The sequence below is a fragment of the Mus caroli genome, unplaced genomic scaffold, assembly GCF_978045245.1.
Source record: "Mus caroli unplaced genomic scaffold, Mus_caroli_1 scaffold_10, whole genome shotgun sequence".
NCBI classification, from domain to species: Eukaryota; Metazoa; Chordata; class Mammalia; order Rodentia; family Muridae; genus Mus; species Mus caroli.
In genome coordinates, this window is record NW_028227265.1 from 23,134,552 (window position 1) to 23,153,090 (window position 18,539).

General features: G+C 44.5%; 1 protein-coding gene and 1 pseudogene across 1 annotated transcript in view; both read left to right on the forward strand.

The window, feature by feature from the left end:
* Nucleotides 1–1,448: 1,448 nt before the first annotated feature.
* LOC110300645 (rRNA-processing protein FCF1 homolog pseudogene) lies at nt 1,449–2,137 on the forward strand (annotated as a pseudogene).
* Nucleotides 2,138–8,627: 6,490 nt separating this feature from the next.
* Smpd3 (sphingomyelin phosphodiesterase 3) overlaps nt 8,628–18,539 on the forward strand; it is an 83,719-nt gene continuing 73,807 nt past the window's right edge. Inside the window, exon 1 of the mRNA XM_029480347.2 lies at nt 8,628–8,781. The gene's annotated coding sequence lies outside the window, so the exon portion shown is untranslated. The remainder of the gene's footprint in view (nt 8,782–18,539) is intronic.

An 18,539-nucleotide genomic window follows, 5' to 3' on the forward strand; every position in this document is an offset into this window, starting at 1 on the left:
TTAAGAACCCTCCAAGAAGTATCTGGGGAACTGCTGAACAAACTGCTGACGAGAAAATTTAAAATGGGCATCGTGGGAATTAGGAAGATGGCTCAGTGGGCAAGCATGTGCAAGCATGAGGACCTAAGTCAGGATCCTTAGCACCCATGTAAAAGCCAAGTATAGGGGTGCATGTTCCTAACTCCAGTGCTTTAGGGTGGAGGTAGTTAATGGGGAAGGGCAGGCTCTCAGGCCAGCCAGTCTAGCTCAAACAGTGAAATCCAAGTACAGTGAGTGTCAGCAGTCCTAAGCCTGTTTCTCCAAAGCCTCAAGAGAGGAGAGAGAGAGAGAGAGAGAGAGAGAGAGAGAGAGAGAGAGAGAGAGAGAGAGAGAGAGAGAGAGAGAGAAGACAAGTCCGCCTGCCAGGCATAGTCAAGGTAGGTCAGTGTCTATTGGCAGAGTTTTCAGCCTGTAGAGGCAGGGAAAGATAAGAGGAGGTGCACTGGAGGCTCAAGATTGAAGGATCTATTGATCTTGGTAGAAGGAATAGGGAGGCTTTTGAATGGGAACAGATGTTTTCTGTGTATATTTCAGCAGATTTCTCTGTTAGCTTGTGGCTTTGCTCCCCATGACACTGAGAGGTATAAAAAAGCTATGAAAAAAAAAAAAGAAAAAAAAAGCTATGAAAAATAAACTCACTGCTGGTGTGGTATTGACCTGTAGCCCTCCTATATATGTCTCTTGCATCTTCTTTCCCCCTTTCCTATCTTTAATTCTTGCCCTCCTCCTCCAGAGGACTGTTGCTGGTGCCAATGAGAACTCCCGTCTCAACAAAAAGGAAGGTGGAGAGTGACAGAGGGACTCTCTGACACTTGTCTCTAGCCTCTGTGCACATGCACATGTATACACGAACCACACAAATGCACCAAATAGAAATGTGCATGCTTGTTGGATATAAATTGCATGCAAAGATAAAAAGGACTGTTTTATTATGTGTATTATAACAAAAGTATGAGATATGCATAATGTGGGCTAGAAGAGACAGCATTTATGCTGCTGTCTGGTTAAGTTGGTGCCACCTTCAAAAAACAAAAACAAACAAAAAAAAACCCAACAGCACCAAAAGCCCAGCCCACCTTTAGTTCTTTGACTCAATGACTCTCTCTTTAGGAATTTTATTTGCCATGAAGAATGATTTGGGGGAAAGTCATGCTATGAGCTTGTAGGTGTTTATTAATAACAATAATTTATTAACATTATTGATAATAGAAAAAAAGTCTTAAGGCAGAAGTATAGGAAGATATAGATGATGGACCCTTAGGCCATCATTAAAAATAATGTGTGTAAAAAAACTGTCCCTCAAGGCAGTCCTGCACTGTCCAGGGCACAAGGACATCTCTTTGAATACTTGTTGGATGCCTGAGTGAACACATAAACAACTCAAGTGAATTCAAGCAATGGACGAGTGCGGCGTGAACATGGGGAAGCAAAAGAAAACAAGGAAATATGAGGCTATGAAGCGAATGCTCAGTCTGAGAGATGAGCGACTTAAAGAAAAGGATAGGTTGAAGCCTAAGAAGAAAGAGAAGAAAGATCCGAGTGCGCTGAAGGAAAGAGAAGTCCCCCAGCATCCTTCCTGCTTGTTCTTCCAGTATAATACACAGCTGGGTCCACCTTACCACATCCTTGTCGATACCAACTTCATCAACTTTTCCATTAAGGCCAAACTGGACTTAGTGCAGTCAATGATGGACTGTCTGTATGCCAAGTGTATCCCTTGTATAACTGATGTGTAATGGCTGAAATTGAGAAATTGGGACAGAAGTATCGTGTGGCACTAAGAATCACCAAGGATCCACGGTTTGACCGATTGCCATGCACACACAAAGGAACCTACGCTGACGACTGCTTGGTACAGAGAGTGACTCAGCACAAGTGTTACATTGTGGCCACAGTTGACTGTGACCTCAAACGAAGAATCCGGAAGATCCCTGGCGTCCCTATCATGTACATATCTAACCACAGATACAACATCGAGCGGATGCCAGATGATTATGGAGCCCCTCGCTTCTAATTCTCACTCCACAGACTCTGCCTGCCATTCTTGGACCATCTCTCTCTTGTCAGTTAATTAAACACACTTTCTGATTTAAAAAAAAAAAAAGAATTCAAGCAATGGGGAAAAAAAACGCTTACATAACAAAATACCAGCACTAATACTAGGTGTAGCCATGATTCTCAGAATATGAAAGGCTGTAGATGAGTTTTAGATGTGGACTCTAATTTGGAAGAATTAAAAACAGATGCTAGTATCATGTATTAGGATACTGTATTGTTATTCTTAGTCATGCAGTGTGTTTTGCCGAGCACCTAGTACACACTTGGTACTGTTTTATATAGTATGTGCATCAGGGGGCAAGGGTAGATGAAGTGTGCTCATTCTAGTGGGTCACCAGAAGGTTAAGATTGGAGAAAAGACAGGATTACAAAATTATACATATAATACACACACACACACACACACACACACACACACATGGCTCGGCGCCTGTGAGGGCCTGCACATATATAACATATGTGTAAAAACAATATAAATCTTTAAATAGCCATTTAAAAATAACGTATAAAGAATATTCTTCAAAGCAGCTAACTGATCTCTCTCATTTCTGTAGACATTATAGGAACATGTTTCTCAATTCACATTCAGATGCACGTTTCATATGCTGTATCAGGTCACATGACTTCAGACCGAGCTGCTGTTGGGGAAATCCTGGAGTTGGCTACTTCTTAGACTGCTCTTAGAAACCCCACACAAAGGACATCTGCAGCATCATCCCTCACAGATCAACATCACTGAAGGAGACCTCGTGGGAAGTCTGAATATGCTGGCAAGATTATTTGAAAAACTAATAAAGTCCTTGTAATCCCTCTCAAGGATGCAGAGAGAAAAATGGCTGCATTTCAAATTCATGGCATTTCAAAGGCATGAATTAAGCTCTCAGCTCTATATTTGGGGGTAAAAAATCAACATAAGTTCTCTAATTTATGTTCTAAACTGAGAAAACAAATCGTTGCTAAGAAATGAAATTTGAAAAAAAATTTAAATTTGTTTCTTAAACACATTTTCTAGTTGATATGCACATACTTAAATCTACAAACTACCCTGAAACATAAATTATAGGACTCACTATCACTGAACGTGGCTGATACAGCACCACCATGAAGCCTAGAGCTGAATTTTCATCTGGCTAATTTTACTCCTAGGCGTTCTGCCTTTTAGGTGTGCCTAAAACGGCCTCGTGTGCAGATGATGTTGACACAATGGTTCTGTGAAATGTCTTAGAAAGCTCACTGCTTCTCTTTTCTCCACACTCCCAAATGTTAGATAAGAGGACTTCCTCTTACTGTCACTTGGACTCTCTGAGGCTCACATCAGAGGGATCTGCACTCCATCAACGCTCTTTGTTAGCTTACATTGTACAGTTAGGATTAGAGATGTCCCCTCTAAAGCAGTTCTCTTGACACAAGCTTGCAGTAACCAGGCAAACTTGGTTTTCGATCCCAGTCACTTCTACCCACGCTAATCACCCTGCTCCTCTTCCTGCCCAGAGCTACCCCACATCGGACCAACATCACAGGCTCTACTCATAGCCACATCGGTGCCCCAGCTCACCAAAGACACCATTGCCCCATGTCCGCTCCATCCTGCTTTGCTTCCGCTAGTGAACTGCAGCTTCCACCTCTCTTTTGTCTCTAAATCTCTTGATTCTCTTTACTGTCTCAGAAAGTCAAGCTCTAGATCAGACTTGTGTATGCCTTTCCCAGCACTAGTGGAAGTTTGGAGAAAGGTCCTGTTTTCAGACATTCCCACATGCCCGTGATCTCCAAACTTGGAAGGTCCTGTTTCTGCCTGGAAGCCTGTGGAGTTCTTTAAGGTTCTCTTATCTTTTCCACAGCAGCTACCTTTAGTATTTTCTTCACTTCAGATTTTCCATTCTTCTCATCCTCCTCCCACGGGGCTCCTAGATTCCAGTATTGAAGCAGAAACAATGGCCAAGCTACCTACTACACAGGGCTACCTCCGGTTCCCCTCCCCTCCCCTCCCATGTGCTAGGAAAGTGTTTTTCTTCCACCTGGGTGGGCACTCTCAGGACGTGGCTGGCACGCATAGGTCGGAATATGGCTTGCTAGGATGTACTGTCTCCTACCACGTGGTTCCCAGAGACTGAGCTCATATCAAGTTACTCTTTCCGAGGCCACCAGTGACCCTGTTGCTACACTGGGGATAGGGACAGTTCAGAGCTTGGCTTTGCTAATCCTGACTGTGTGGCATCACCCATTCTCTGATTTTCTCCAAATCTTTCTGTTCTCACCTTTCCATTTGGAATCTCCTTCCTCAACTTGCTTGTTCTTTAGTTGTGGATAACCCATAAGGAATTTGGGCCTTCTCTTTGGCTTCCTCTAGCGAAGAATTCAGTTCATTTCCATAGCTTAAATGATGACCTGTCCTCTAATAAGTCGATAATTTATCATTCTATCTCACTAGATCTCATAAGTTCCAGACCAGCTCCTGAAGAGCTCACCTGGACATACCACATGCAACTCAAATTTACCTCCTTGGTTTTATTTTTTTATATTTTTGGTTTTTTGAGACAGGGTTTCTCTGTATAGCCCTGGTTGTCCTGGAACTCACTCTGTAGACCAGGCTGGCCTCGAACTCAGAAATCCACCTGCCTCTGCCTCCCAAGTGCTGGGATTAAAGGCATTCACTACTACTGCCCGACTTGGTTTTATTTTTTAATTCATTTTGAATGACTTTATTTTATGAGCATTGGTTGGTGTTTTGTCTGCATGTCTGTCTGTCTGAGGATGTCAGATCCCCTGGAACTGGAGTTACAGAGAGTTGTAAGCTGCCACGGGCTGAGAATTGAGCCCTGGTTCTCTAGAAGAACAGCCAAAGTTCTTAATGGCTGAACCATCTCTCCACCACCATCCCTTATTTTTATTTATTCCTCTAGGTTTTCTGGACAGGTTTTGTGTAGCCTTGGCTGTCCTCAAACTAGCTCTATAGACCAGGCTGGCCTCAAACTCACAGAGAGATCCTTCAGCCTCTGCCTCCTAAGTACTAGGACTAAAGTCATGTGCCACCATTGCCTGTTGCCTTTTTATTTTTAAAGACTTACAAAAATTATTCATATTTATTTAGTTATGTGTAGGAATATTTTGCCTGCATGTATAATTGTGTACCACATGCTTGCCTGGTGCCCAGGGAGGCCAGAAGAGGATGTTAGGCTGCCTGGAATTACTGCCTGGATGGTTTTGAGATACCAGGTTGATACTGTAATACCAGGCCCTCTGCAAGAGCAACAAGTGTTCTTAACTACTGAGCCATCCCTCTAGCCCCCTCTGTTTTCCTCTGTAAGGAGGAGGAAACTAGCATGACATTCTTCTGGAATCTTCTACAACGCTAGCTGCTAGGCACCCAGAATTCCATTCCATTGGGAATTCTAAAATTGCCCTTAAAATGAGAAACTAAATCTACTGACCATTTTTTCATGCGTCGGGCACTGTAACTCATCCAGGTCATCCTCTCAGCTCTGAGGTATCATCACCTCCATTTCTCAGATGAGAACACTGAGATGCAAGAGATTAAAGCTTAGATAACCTGAGGGAGTCATCCAAGTATGAAGAGAGGGGAGAGAGTCCAACCCTAATTGCCCTGGGTATCATCATCCCCTGTTTCCTCAGTCAAACGGATATCTGATGACAAAACAAGACAAAAAAACCAAAAATCTAAAAGTAGAAAGGCATTTGTTGAGTCCTAATGTGTGTGAAATACTTTACACAAGGCAACTTTATCTATCCCTTGCAACACTTTCAAATTGGCAAACTATAAACCCCAGAAGGTAGTTTCTGTAAGCCAGTAAATGGGTTTGAATTTCCCCTCCTGTACCCTTATTAGCTTCTTCCTAACACCAGTAAACAGCATTTTATAGCTGAAGAAACAGGTCCAGCCCAGGGTCACACATCCAATCAGAGATAAAATCAGGATTAGGACCTGGCTTTCCCAACTCTAGCACATTTTATTTAAGTACCCATAAAGGTTCTGGAAGAATCCACGAACCTTAACTTTTCCTGTTTGGTACCATTTCCTGAAAATTAGCATAACTTTTGTGGGAGGGGCAATACTCGGAGTCAGACAAAGGGCCTTGTACAGGTAGGTCAATCTAATTTCCTGCCCTAGCGCTACTTTTTTTTTTTTTTTTTTGTGGTTTTTCGAAACAGGGTTTCTCTGTGTAGCTCTGGCTGTCCTGGAACTCACTTTGTAGACCAGGCTGGCCTCAAACTCAGAAATCCTCCTACCTCTGCCTCCCGAGTGCTGGGATTAAAGGCGTGTGCCACCACGCCCGGCTCCTAGCGCTACTTTCAAAGGGCTCAACTGACCTCCAAGGGCTTCACCTCTGGCTCTTGATGGTTTTCTTCGATAGGCTTCTGTGGATGTCCACTGTATGGCATAGTTCTGTTCTCCCAACAGCCTTTGCTCTCACTGTATCCACAGACTTGGATACTGAGCTTCAACACATCCCATTTCCCTGTGCTCCTGGCAGTAATGAGAAGTAACTCATCCTTAGTAATGAGGCTGTGTCTATTAAGTCAGCTCCAGTGGCCCTCCTCCATGATTTAGCCAAGATCAAAGCCCCTCGGCGAGGCTTGCTGGAGGTCCTGTTAGGGAAGAGCTAACATTTTATTCATTCCTCTGCCCTAGCCTTTGTTCTGTACCGGGATAGCAGGCTTCCTTTCTTTCAGGCTCTGTTTGGAATAGTCGTCTTTCCAGTTACTCCCTTTCCAGTGTGAATTAACTATGCGCATGAAGGCATTCTTTCCAGAATGGTTGGGTTTTCATACACCCTAAACTTCTAGGACGATGACAAACAAACTATGGATGGAATTAATGAGACATCTAATCAGTATCAGAATCTTTCCTGGGGATTCAGGAGGAAAAAATGCTACCTAGCAAGGCAGGAAATCACCGTGGAGTCCTATGATGCTAAGCAGAAGTTTAAAGGCCAGCCAGCATCTTATTTCATGACTGACAGGTGAGAGAAGATCTTCCCAGAAAGGGAGTGGGAGGCAGGCATTTAGACATAGAAAGTAGGGCCAACAGCTAAAATAGAGGAACTGGTGACATTTAGTGGGGGAATTGACAGGAATAGCAGGCACAAATATATTTCTCTAGAACCACAGTAGTAGAAAGACCCTGGGACATTCAGACAAAATCCCAACCAATCCTAAAAGTATGAATGGCATTTAAACTTTTTTTTTTCAACCAGTAGCATCCTTCTAGTGAACATCTTTAGGAGTGGGAACACCTTAGAAAATAAACATTTTTGAAGGTGTATGCTGAAATCAGATAAACTGCTGTTCATTTTCAATAACTATAGGTAAATCTCAGCATTTGTTGAGTGCCTCCTGTATGTCAGAGGTTGTAGACACGGAACTGTAAATATGAATAATACAGGCCTTGCCTCTGCTTTATGAGTTTACAGTTTCATGAGGAAGCTGGGTGTGTAAACATGCAAATCAAATAGGGGAAGTAGAGGCTGACAGACTTAGAAGATGTGCAACACTCGGCAGAACATCAAGGAAGTCGTCGCACATCAAGGCAACATTTAAACTGGGGCTTAAAGAATGTTGAGGAGTTGGAGGAAGGCATGATGGAGGGGATCAGAGGAAGAGAGAAAATCGGTACTCAAGGCTTGCCAGTTTCCAAAGTTCAGAACGATGCAAACCAGAGTGGAGTCCAATTCTCAAGGGACTTTCCAGCTTTGCTGTGAAAAGTGGATTTGATCCCAGAGGCCCGAGGAAGCCTGTGAAAGGTTTTAGGCAGAAGCAGCTCACTCTACCAGAAAGTACTGAAGGAGGGACTGCAAGAATGTGGGGACAAGAAGGAAAGGTCCTAGTGGCGCAAGGAATGTGGCCAGAAAAAACAAAAACAAAAACAAAAAAACAAAACAAAACAAAACAAACAAACCTTCAGTGTCAGAATTAAGGAAAAAAAAAAAAGTTCAGATTGAGGTATGAAGGTCTCCTCCTGTATCCTTTATCGCTCTGGTGGGAGGAACCAAAGCGGCTCGCTATCGATTGGCTCCACCGAGTGTTGCAGCGAGGCCGTCTCGTTACCTTTCTTCCTAGACAGGGAAACTGAGGCCCAGGGTCCTCAAGTAGAAACAGAGAGAAAAAGATAACCGAATCCGTCTCCCAAGACGCTGACCACAGATCACGTGTGGTCTTGCAAGGGTCCCAGGGCCTGCCCCACTTCCCCATCCCCCATTCCCCAAGGGGCTGAGTTTGCTATGGAAACAGTCCTCCCACCCTCCTCCGCGCCTAGGGCTCCTCAATGCACTCTGGGAAATGTAGTCCATTTGCTTACAAGCCCGCGGCACGAGCCCACTCCACAGCCTTAAGAGACTACATGTTCCAGCAGGCAGAGCAAACACTCGGGCGGTCTCAGGGGGCGAGGTCCCAACGGAGGGACCGGAACCTCCCAATGGGCAACCTCCTGGGCGGATCCTGCGTCTCCATTGGCCAGAGCAGCTCACGGGAGGCGGGGTCAGCGGAATGAGGCGCGGAGCTGTTCGCCGCTCCAGGTGCTGAGTCCGAGGGAGGCTCCGGATGCCAGAGCCGCGGTCGCTGTAACCATCGCCGCCGCGAGAGCCGTCTCTAGGAAGCCCCGGTCGCGAGGAGCTGGGAGGCGCCGCGTGCGCTGCCCCGCACCGAGCGCCCTCCTGTGCGCCACCTGAGGTGGGTGCTATAGGACTTGCTTTTGTTTTATTGAGGAGAGGGGGGCCTGGGGAGTTGATGGGACGTGTCCTCGCCGCACTTAACACCATCTGTCCGTAGAGCTGGAGGGACTGACTGCGGGCCTCTTCGTGGCCCAGGGCCTGAGGTCGGAGCAACCTCGGCTGGGTTTTGTGAAAGAGCTTCTTGAGTGTAAGGGATGAAGGGCTGGAAGACCCTCTCTGGTCTCTCGTAGGAGAGCGTGAAAAAGGCTTGGAGTCTCCCTTTTCCTGCGCCTAAAGTCAAGGCTGCTTGGGTTGTTGAGGATGGAGGGACTGTTCTGGGATGAGAGGTTTGGAGATAGAGGGACCCTTCCTTACAACACCTCAGCGGCTCGAGGCTGCAAACAGGGATTGGGGTGTGATTGATGAGACTCCTCCCCTCCTCTTAGACTCTCCTAGGTTTCGAGTTGTTAGGGAGACCCTTCCCTTTGCCCTCCTTTGCATCCTAGGAAACAGATAAACCCAGGCTCTCCCCTTACGACTTGCTCACAGTTGGGTTCTTTGTGGGATATTTGTTTTTGAGGAATGGAGAAAGTGAAGGGCTGCAGGACTCCTCCCCACCCTGCTCCAAGCACTGATGGATGCTTGGGTCTTCTGTGATGGAGCCGCACCTAAGGTCTGAATAGCCTGGGTGTGGGAGGTGGGTAGAAGTGAGAGTCTGAGGTACCCCTCCCTACCTGGATCTTATTTCCCAGGCCCGCTCCACCTAGATCCAGGTCCCAGGCAGTAGAGAGTGGAGATCATCTCTCTTGCCCCGCCACACCCCGGGAATTAGAGCTCCAGCACCACCGCTAAGAGTCTAGATGGGCACCTGAGGGAAAGGACCCAGTGGTCTCCCCTCTTCAGCAACCCGCAGCTCCAGGCGACGTCCTCCGCGTTCGCGGATCCTGGAGGGATGCTCCGCTGCATGCCGAGCGCGCTCCAGATCTGGACGCCGGGATCTGGTACCCGGCGTGCAGCGGTTGCTCTCAGGTGCTCGGCTTTCGCGCTCTGCCCAGGCATCCACGGGAGGACAAAGCGGCGGTGGCGGCACTGGCAGGCGTGCAGGGCTGGACTGCGCGAGGGGCGCGGCTGAGGAAGGGGGGCTTCGGGCGCGGCACGGGTAGCTTCCACGGAAACGTGCTAGGAGAAGAGAGAGCGAGGGAGACAAAGCGCGCTCGCTCCTCGCGGGCCCGCGCGAGCCGGGATGGAAAATCCCGAGGGAGGAGGTGGCTGTGCTGTGCTGGATCCTGTGCCATACACTCTTCTCTGTCCCCACCTTCCAACCCCACTGCCAGTCCTGCCCCAAGAATGCGATGGGATTGATGGTTACTAGAGGCAGGACTTGTGACCACGAGGACAGGGATGACCAGGGACTCTACCTTGCAGTTGAGGGGATCTGAAGAAGCATGCTGACTAAACCCATTCAACCTCATGCCCTATCAGCTATATTAGGACAAATTTGGTTTTGTGGCTAGATGTGATTTTTATTGATAGTGGTGTGTGGGGCAGAGCGTGAGTGAAAATGTGACTGGATGAATGTGTCTGTCCATGCTCCAGTATTCACGCGTGTGCCTTGCTGTGGTGAGGCTATGCATATGGCTGGGGGAGGGGTGGGAAGAAGGAGGAGGAAGAGGAACCAAGCTTAGATGTAGAAGGTAGCAAGACAGTTACCCTTTTAACTCTCAAGTCACAGTTGCTGACCTAAGGTTCAAATGAGTGCCTTCAGGATGAAGGCAGCTTTAAACTGCCTCGGGTCCAACCTGAAGGACTGGCTATATTCCAGTCAGTGAAACTTCACAAGAATGTGACACCCTCTTCAGCCCTTTGGGCACCCAAATCTGACCCTGACATCTTTATCAGTCCTCATTCCCTGGAGCACCTTATCATGCTGTAGGGGGCTGCCCTAATGACCAAAACCTACCTTATCACAACCACTGGCTGCCAAGGAAGATTTGGGAAGTCTGTCAATAGAGGCTGGATGGGGTATACGAGCAGAGCTGGTAGAGCTACAGGGATATTACCAGTAATTGGTCACAAACGGAGACTCAGAAACACCAGGTACAAGCCAGCAATGGCGGCCACAAGCCTATAATCCCAGCACTTGAAAGTTGAGGCAGGAGGATTGCCACGAGTTAGAGGTCAGCCTGAACTATATAATGAGACTCTGTCTTAATATTCCTAGAAGATGAACGCAGCCCTCTCAGCCTTATTAGTCCCAGCCACTGACCTAAGTTTCCCTACCACCATCGCTTTTACGCCAAAATTTTTCAGGTCGCTTCAAGATTATCTCCTTCACATAAATTAAGGGGATAGATTATGAACTGTGAAAGAACCAGGCAGTGGAAACACCAGTCAGCCAAGCCTACCTGGTCCTTTTCCCTAAAGTGTCCACTGCCAGCATCCACAGTGACCTCTGCTGGAAGGAAGTCAAGCCAAAGCACAAATTGACAACCACTACTCCCCTGTAGTGTAGTGAAGAGAGGCTCGGAGCTGCTGTGGACATTGTTGAACCACACACCTTCCTGTTGGAGCGAATTTCCAGTCTACCTTTGGAGTAGGTGTCCTTGTTTTGTGTTTGGTTGCTTGTCTCAGTGTTGAGGATGGAAAACAGGACCCGGATGCCTATTAAGTAAGCACTTTCCCACTGAGACACCTTCCTTCTGCAAGATGCCGCTCTTGTCTAGGCTTCTTTCAAACGACATCGAGAAGTAAAACTGCTGCTGTCTTCAGCCACATGGAAAAGTGGGTCTGAAGCCTACAGTTGAGAAAGGGCAGCAAAACCATTTATTAGGACATTGTCTCCAGTTGTGACCGATTCCTCCTAATAGCCCTATAACTCTACCAGCTCTGCCTCTAATGATCAAGTTCAGGGAAGTTCTGTTACCTTTCTAGGCTCTCTCCCTTACCTTTCTTCACTCTTCCCTTCCTCTCATATTCCACTTTTCATCTCTGCCTCTTCTTCGTTATTAAAGCAGTCAGTAACATTTTCAGAACCAAGCCTCATTTTCCTCCCTGACATTGTGGCTTAGAACCTTCAGACATCTGGAATTACTAAACCAAAAGGTCCCTGAGGCCTGGCTCTTCTGAAGGACTGGAGTTGGGGAGATGGAAGAGACACGCTCAGTCCTAAGTGCCCACCTGGAGACATGTGTCTCTTCTGGAGTCGCTCTGAAAGGATCTCACACTGTCACAAAATTGTGAGAGCTCCTCAGAGGGAAGGAGGTATTTAAATACCTGGCATTGTTCTTACTTTGGCATCCATGTGATTTGCATCGAACTATGTGACTCAGTATCATAAAGTAAAAATAGGACTTAATTTCTTCCTCGCCTGTTCAGAAGGTGACTGCATATAGTGTGTTATGTTCTGCATCGGCGAGTGAAAAGCTAAATCACCTCATAAATTGAACCACCTGATTATCCCTATCAGAGAAGAGTGTTTAGCATCACCCAAGGCGATAACATTATTTTATCTTTCTTACCTGAATCTCTGTCTTGTGAAACATTTCCTCATGGTTATGCATTATTGCTTTTACTTGAGGTTAATCAAGAATGTTTAATCCAGTTGGGTAATGGTGACCCATGCCTTTAATTCCAGTACCTGGGAAGAAGAGGCAGGTGGATCTCTGTTTTGTTTTGTTTTGTTTTGTTTTGTTTTGTTTTTTAAGATTTATTTATTTATTATATGTAAATACACTGTAGCTGACTTCAGAGACACACCAGAAGAGGGCGCCAGATCTCATTACGGATGGTCATGAGCCACCATGTGGTTGCTGGAATTTGAACTCAGAACCTTTGGAAGAGCAGTCAGTGCTCTTACCCACTGAGCCATCTCACCAGCCCAGATCTCTGTTTTTTGAGGCCAACTTGGCCTACAGAGTGAATTCCAGACAGCCAGAGCTACACAACACAGCACAACAAACAAGAATACTCTTGTACAAGAAATTAAGTATCTGCAGATAACAGGAAGATGTGGGTGGTGTTTGTTCTTTGGGGGTTCAAGAAAATTCTTGAAACTCATAGGAAAGAAGTAAAGAACTCTAAGTTTGAAAATCTTGTGGGTAGAGTTACAGCTTGCTGAGAAGAGGCTCCTTAAAAATATGCAGGAGGTCGGGTAGGCTATGTTGAAGGACTGAGCATGAATGACAGTGTCAGTGTGCACTCACGTGGCGGCATTCATGGTGGGAGCATCTCTGCTTTAACACAGCCTTTCCGGGAAAACAGTGTGCCAGGTTGGGGTAGCTCCTTCTCCAACTAGCAGCTCTTGAGTAGCAGATTGGCTGAACAGGGAAGGCTTGGATCTATCCAAGGTTCTGGAATACAGGCCTCTGCCTGCCAGCTGCAAAGAGGAAGGACTAGAACAGAGCGGAGGGCCGCAGCATCTTAGGGGATTTCCCTAATGTTGATCACAGAAGAGAATGGGAGAAAACAGAGATGTAAACGTTTTCGCTGCGTCGTTTTTTGAATAAGCCCATCAGCAATCCCTATTTAAAGAATTACAAGCTAATAATAAATTTTCTAAATCAGGCTGTTTGCATGCAAGAGTGCATTTAATCCTGACAGTCCTCTGAGGTAGGTGCTGGTGTTATTCCCACTTTCAAGATGAACGAAGCTTCAACAGCAAAAGGGCTTACCCGAGGTCACACAGAAAAGGCAGAGTTTAGGTTCTATCGGTTCTATTGAACTCCCAATCTATCCTTTTTCCTACTGCAGAAGCAAAAATTGAAGTATTAGACTGTCCTAAGTAAAGATATCTCTAAATGTAGAGGAATGAAGTTAGGGATGAACTAACATTCAAACACAAGCCACAGAGTGCTTTCCAGTTCAGCAAGTATGTGGCCAATCGTTGTCTTATTCTGGTAAGGTTTGTTACTTGAACCTGATTACTAAAGAAGACAGGGTAATAACACAAGGTTTTCTTTCTAGGATGGAAAATTTTCACAGGAATTTAAGTCTGGTTAGCAATAAAGTGGATTTTTTTTTAAAGAAAGGAAGGAGGGAAAAGGAGCATATTTGCTGTTTTTTTTTTTAAACACCAAGTGCATTCAGAGCCGAGGGATATTGTTAGGAGACTCCTTTCATCTATTCCCATTCTCGGATTTTCACATCAAAGTTCTTAACACCTACATAAAACTTCTCACTGTTGTGGACCTCGCTCAGCCAGTCGTGGGGAAACACCATGTTCCTGTTCTCACACTATCACAGCCCATGTTCTGCCTTCATATGTGGCTGCAGGACTCCTGGATATGGGCAGCTGGGAATGGTGAGCTTCCTGCCACATGCTCTGGTTTTCTTAGGGTGGCAGTTTCAACTGCCCCCATCTTTCTACACACATAGGGCCTTGTGCCCAGGAACTCTCCATTTGGTAGCTATAGCATTAGATGTTTAAAGTGGGTAAAAAGGAATAGACTTGTATTTTCTCTTCTCCCTAGGCTTTGAATTGCATATCACTCAGAAATAGCAGGCGTATTCTCTTAATAAAATGCTTTTCATCAAGCTAGGTCTCCATCCCATTTCTAAGTGATTCCTTTTTGCTACATGCTGGGGCTTTACAGAGCTCTGACATGAAATGTGGTTCCTGAGGGCATTTGGAGGCCACAGATTTGGCTTCCCATCTGGGTCTGCTCTGATTCATAGGACCACAGACAGATTTGATTGTTTTCTTATTTAGAATCTTAGTTCTCCCCAGCATCAGAACAGCATGTAATAAGGAGCCATTTGTGGAAGTCTCTGGGCAGCCATGCCTAGGACTGAGCACCGCCCTCTTTGCTAACAGGATCAGGAAACAGTTTTAAATTCCAGGCATATCCTCCAAAAAGCATATACTATGAAGACTTTTATCCAATATAAAAAAGGGAACAAATATAATTAATTCCTAAGACTATTATAATTATTCTGGTAATAACTCAAAGCTCCCTCAAAGGAAGACTAGATATATAATCATTCTATGAATATGAATATTTCTCTGCCTGTAATGTACCAGGTACTTATCTGGGCTCATGGAACCCAACCCCCAACTTGGCACAAGTCCAGACATAAAGAAATATTGAGTGGATGCAGATGGTGAACTCCTCAAAAGAGTGTTGTATAAGCAGGACTTTGTAAAGATGGGAAGTAAGTTTAAGTATCATAAACTATCCTGTTGTGTTATCATGAAGACAGAAGCTAAAGGAATTTGAAGGATTCTCTGACCACATCCCCTGGTTGATGGCAAAGATGGGTTTTAAAACACACGTTTCCTCTATAGGTGGAACAACATTATGAACTAACCAGTACGCCGGAGCTCTTGACTCTAGCTGCATATGTATCAAAAGATGGCCTAGTCGGCCATCACTGGAAAGAGAGACCCATTGGACTTGCAAACTTTATATGCCCCGGTACAGGGGAACGCCAGGGCCAAAAAGTGGGAGTGGGTGGGTAGGGGAGTGGGGGGGAGGGTATGGGGGACTTTTGGGATAGCATTGGAAATGTAAATGAGGAAAATACCTAATTAAAAAATAATAATAAGAGCAAAAAAAAACCAAAAAAAAAAAAAAAAACACGTTTCCTGACACCTAATGCATATTTTTTCCATGGTATTAAACTATGGCTCTGTTCATCAAATTATCCAAAGGGTATATTTCCATCAGCATAGCCATATTTGATCCAATTTTAAAGCAAAACCCAAATTTAAAGTTGAAACAGGAAAAAAAAAGAAAATATACAAAGTCTGCCTTTATCTGTGTCATTCAATGGTAACTATTGGCTGGATACTGAACGGATTGTGACCAGTTTGAAATATTTTGATATTTTCATATATTGAATTAAATAAAAGATACTATAAAAATCAATTCTATTTGACTTCTTTTTTTTTTTTAAGATTTATTTATTTATTATATGTAAGTACACTGTAGCTGTCTTCAGACACTCCAGAAGAGGGAGTCAGATCTCGTTACGGATGGTTGTGAGCCACCATGTGGTTGCTGGGATTTGAACTCTGGACCTTTGGAAGAGCAGTCGGGTGCTCTTACCCACTGAGCCATCTCACCAGCCCCCTATTTGACTTCTTTTTACTTCTTCAAATGCAACTTTTAGAAGAGACAGCTCAATAATTAAGAGCACTTGTTGCTTTTTGCAGAGGTCTCAGGTTTGATTCCCAGCACCCACATGATGGTTCATGACCACCTGTAACCCAGTTTCAAGGGAGTCAACCATACATGTATGCAGGCAAAACATTAATACACATAAATTAAAAGTAAGTAAATCTAAATTTTATTTTATGTATATGAGTACACAGTACCTGTCTTCAGACACACCAAGAGAGGACATCAGATCCCATTACAGATAATTGTGAGCCACCATGTGGTTGCTTGAAATTGAACTCAAGACCTCCAGAAGAGCAATCAGTACTCTAACACTCTGAGCCATCTCTCCAACCCCCTAAATTTTTAAAATTATAACTATATATTTGAATGTTGGCATATAGCTCAGTCTGGGTTCAGTGCTTAGCACTGTAAAAATTTATATGTATCTATATATTTGTGTGTATACATGTGAATATGATTATGTATTATTTACATTCATTACTGTGCTATATTTGTACTAGATTAGTGCTATGCTAATTATGGGAGGGAAATTTTCCTTATAAATGAATATTTAGCAAAGTAATTTCTATAACCAATCGGGCTGAGTTTGAATCCTGACTATCATTTCAGCTATGTGTCCTTAAACTTCTCTATCCTCATTTATAAAATTAAGGACTAACAGCCTGCCTCCTTGATTATGAATTAAATTACTTAGAACAGTAAGTTCTGGTCTACAGTTAACGTTAACTAAATATTAACTGTTGTTGATAATGGAGACATATAGAATATTAAAAACCAGAGACAACAGGAGAAAAGCAAGCAGGAGATTTTTTTTTTCAGATAGATCAAACAAGATTTATTGGTCATTAGAACAAGATTGAGAACATTTGCAAATATAACTCATGAGTTGCTGAGATTTGGCCCTGTTTTCTGGTGGCTAATGATGCTGAGGAAAATGTTCAAGCACACAGTAAGTAAACAGATTAGCTAACCACATTATGTACGTATCTTGACTTGGGTTAATGAGTTGAGGAAGAGGATGATTAGGATGCCTGTACCAGATGACTCTAACTCTCTTGGTCCCGAGGGTTCCTCTGGGGAATAAGAGCCTTGTGCTCTGGGGGAAAATTCCTGGACAGGAATCAAATACACCCAAGATCAAGGCTGTTCTGTTTTGCTCTTGGCCTTGGCAAGAGTCTTAATTCCTCTTCTGTAAAATGGAGATAGTTGCAGCTCTCTTGGAAGTTGTGCTGAGGAGAAAATTAGACAATATAAATGAAACCCCAGGTGCACAGAGGCACTCCACAGTGGTAGCTTTTGCTGAGTGGGGCTTCTGCTGTTCTTGATGGCAAACTCGTTCTTAGAGCAGCTTCTACTCAGAATCTGCCGAGTCGTTGCTTTATCCCCATCCTTACTCAGTCTCTGAGAGGCTTGAAAAGACAGGCTCACCAGAGAATGTGTGCCAACACATAGAATCTTGGTATCTTCAAACACATACTACCCAATTTTATGTTCTTTGGTCCAATGAGGTTTTTGTCTGAGATGATGAGGCAGGTGGCAAATGGGCATTGCTCTCCATTACATTTATCTTGAAATCCTGGCATGTTCACCATGGTTTTGCTTTAAAAAGAAGGGAGAAGCAACAGGCAGGGAAAACAAAACAAACAAACAACAAACAAACAAACAAAAACACTTGATTCCAGAGCTCCAGAACTAGGTCCTTTCGCCCTGGAGCAAGATACATCTCCATCTCCATTCACTACTTGTTAATGTCCTTGATCATTTTGTCTTCTGAAAATTCATCTGGATCAAATAAATGACAAGTGATCCTGTTGTGGTGGCCCACACCTGTAAACACAGAACTTGATACTTGAAGATGGCTATGAGTTCATCTACAGTGCTACATCTACTGTGAGCTACCGTGTGAAACTATCTAAAAGGGGAAAAAAACAGAAAGAAACAAAGAAAGAGAGAGGGGGGATGGAGGGAGGGAGGGAAAAGAGAGGGGGGAAGGAAGGAAGGAAGGAAGGAAGGAAGGAAGGAAGGAAGGGAGAAAGACAGACACGGGGGTGTATTAGGGAAGGGGGAAGGGAGGGAGGAAAGGAATGAATATATCTGAAAATTATGTTAAGAACGTTGGACTATAGAGGCAGTTTTCAGACTGGTCTCACAGAAAGTATGTGGATGTCAGAGTTCATAGGTTAGCATGTGATTAGTTGATTCAGGTAGAAGAACCCAGGAACAAGCTCTTCTGTGGTTCTGTTGGAAGGTCCCTGACTTACAGGGACCAAATGATGCTGATGCTAAATTTAGCAGACAGCCAAGTCTTAAAAGGCATGTTTTCTGAATGGGAAGGAGAAGGGCCCACATACAAAGTAGACTAAGGAACAAAAACTGAAGTAACCACAAGGCTACATTAATGCAGGTTGTCTATAGCAGTAAAAAAGATGTGGATTCCATTACAGACTTCATCTTAAATCTAATTTTTATCACCAAGTATGTGGCATCATGCAAATGTATTTTAACTCTTTGTGTATGTGTGTGTGTGAGAGAGTGTGTGTGTGTGTGTGTGTGTGTGTGTGTGTGAGAGAGAGAGAGAGAGAGAGAGAGAGAGAGAGAGAGAGAGAGAGAGAGAGAGAGTGCAGAGGTAAGAGAGAGAATGTGTGCAGAGGTCAAA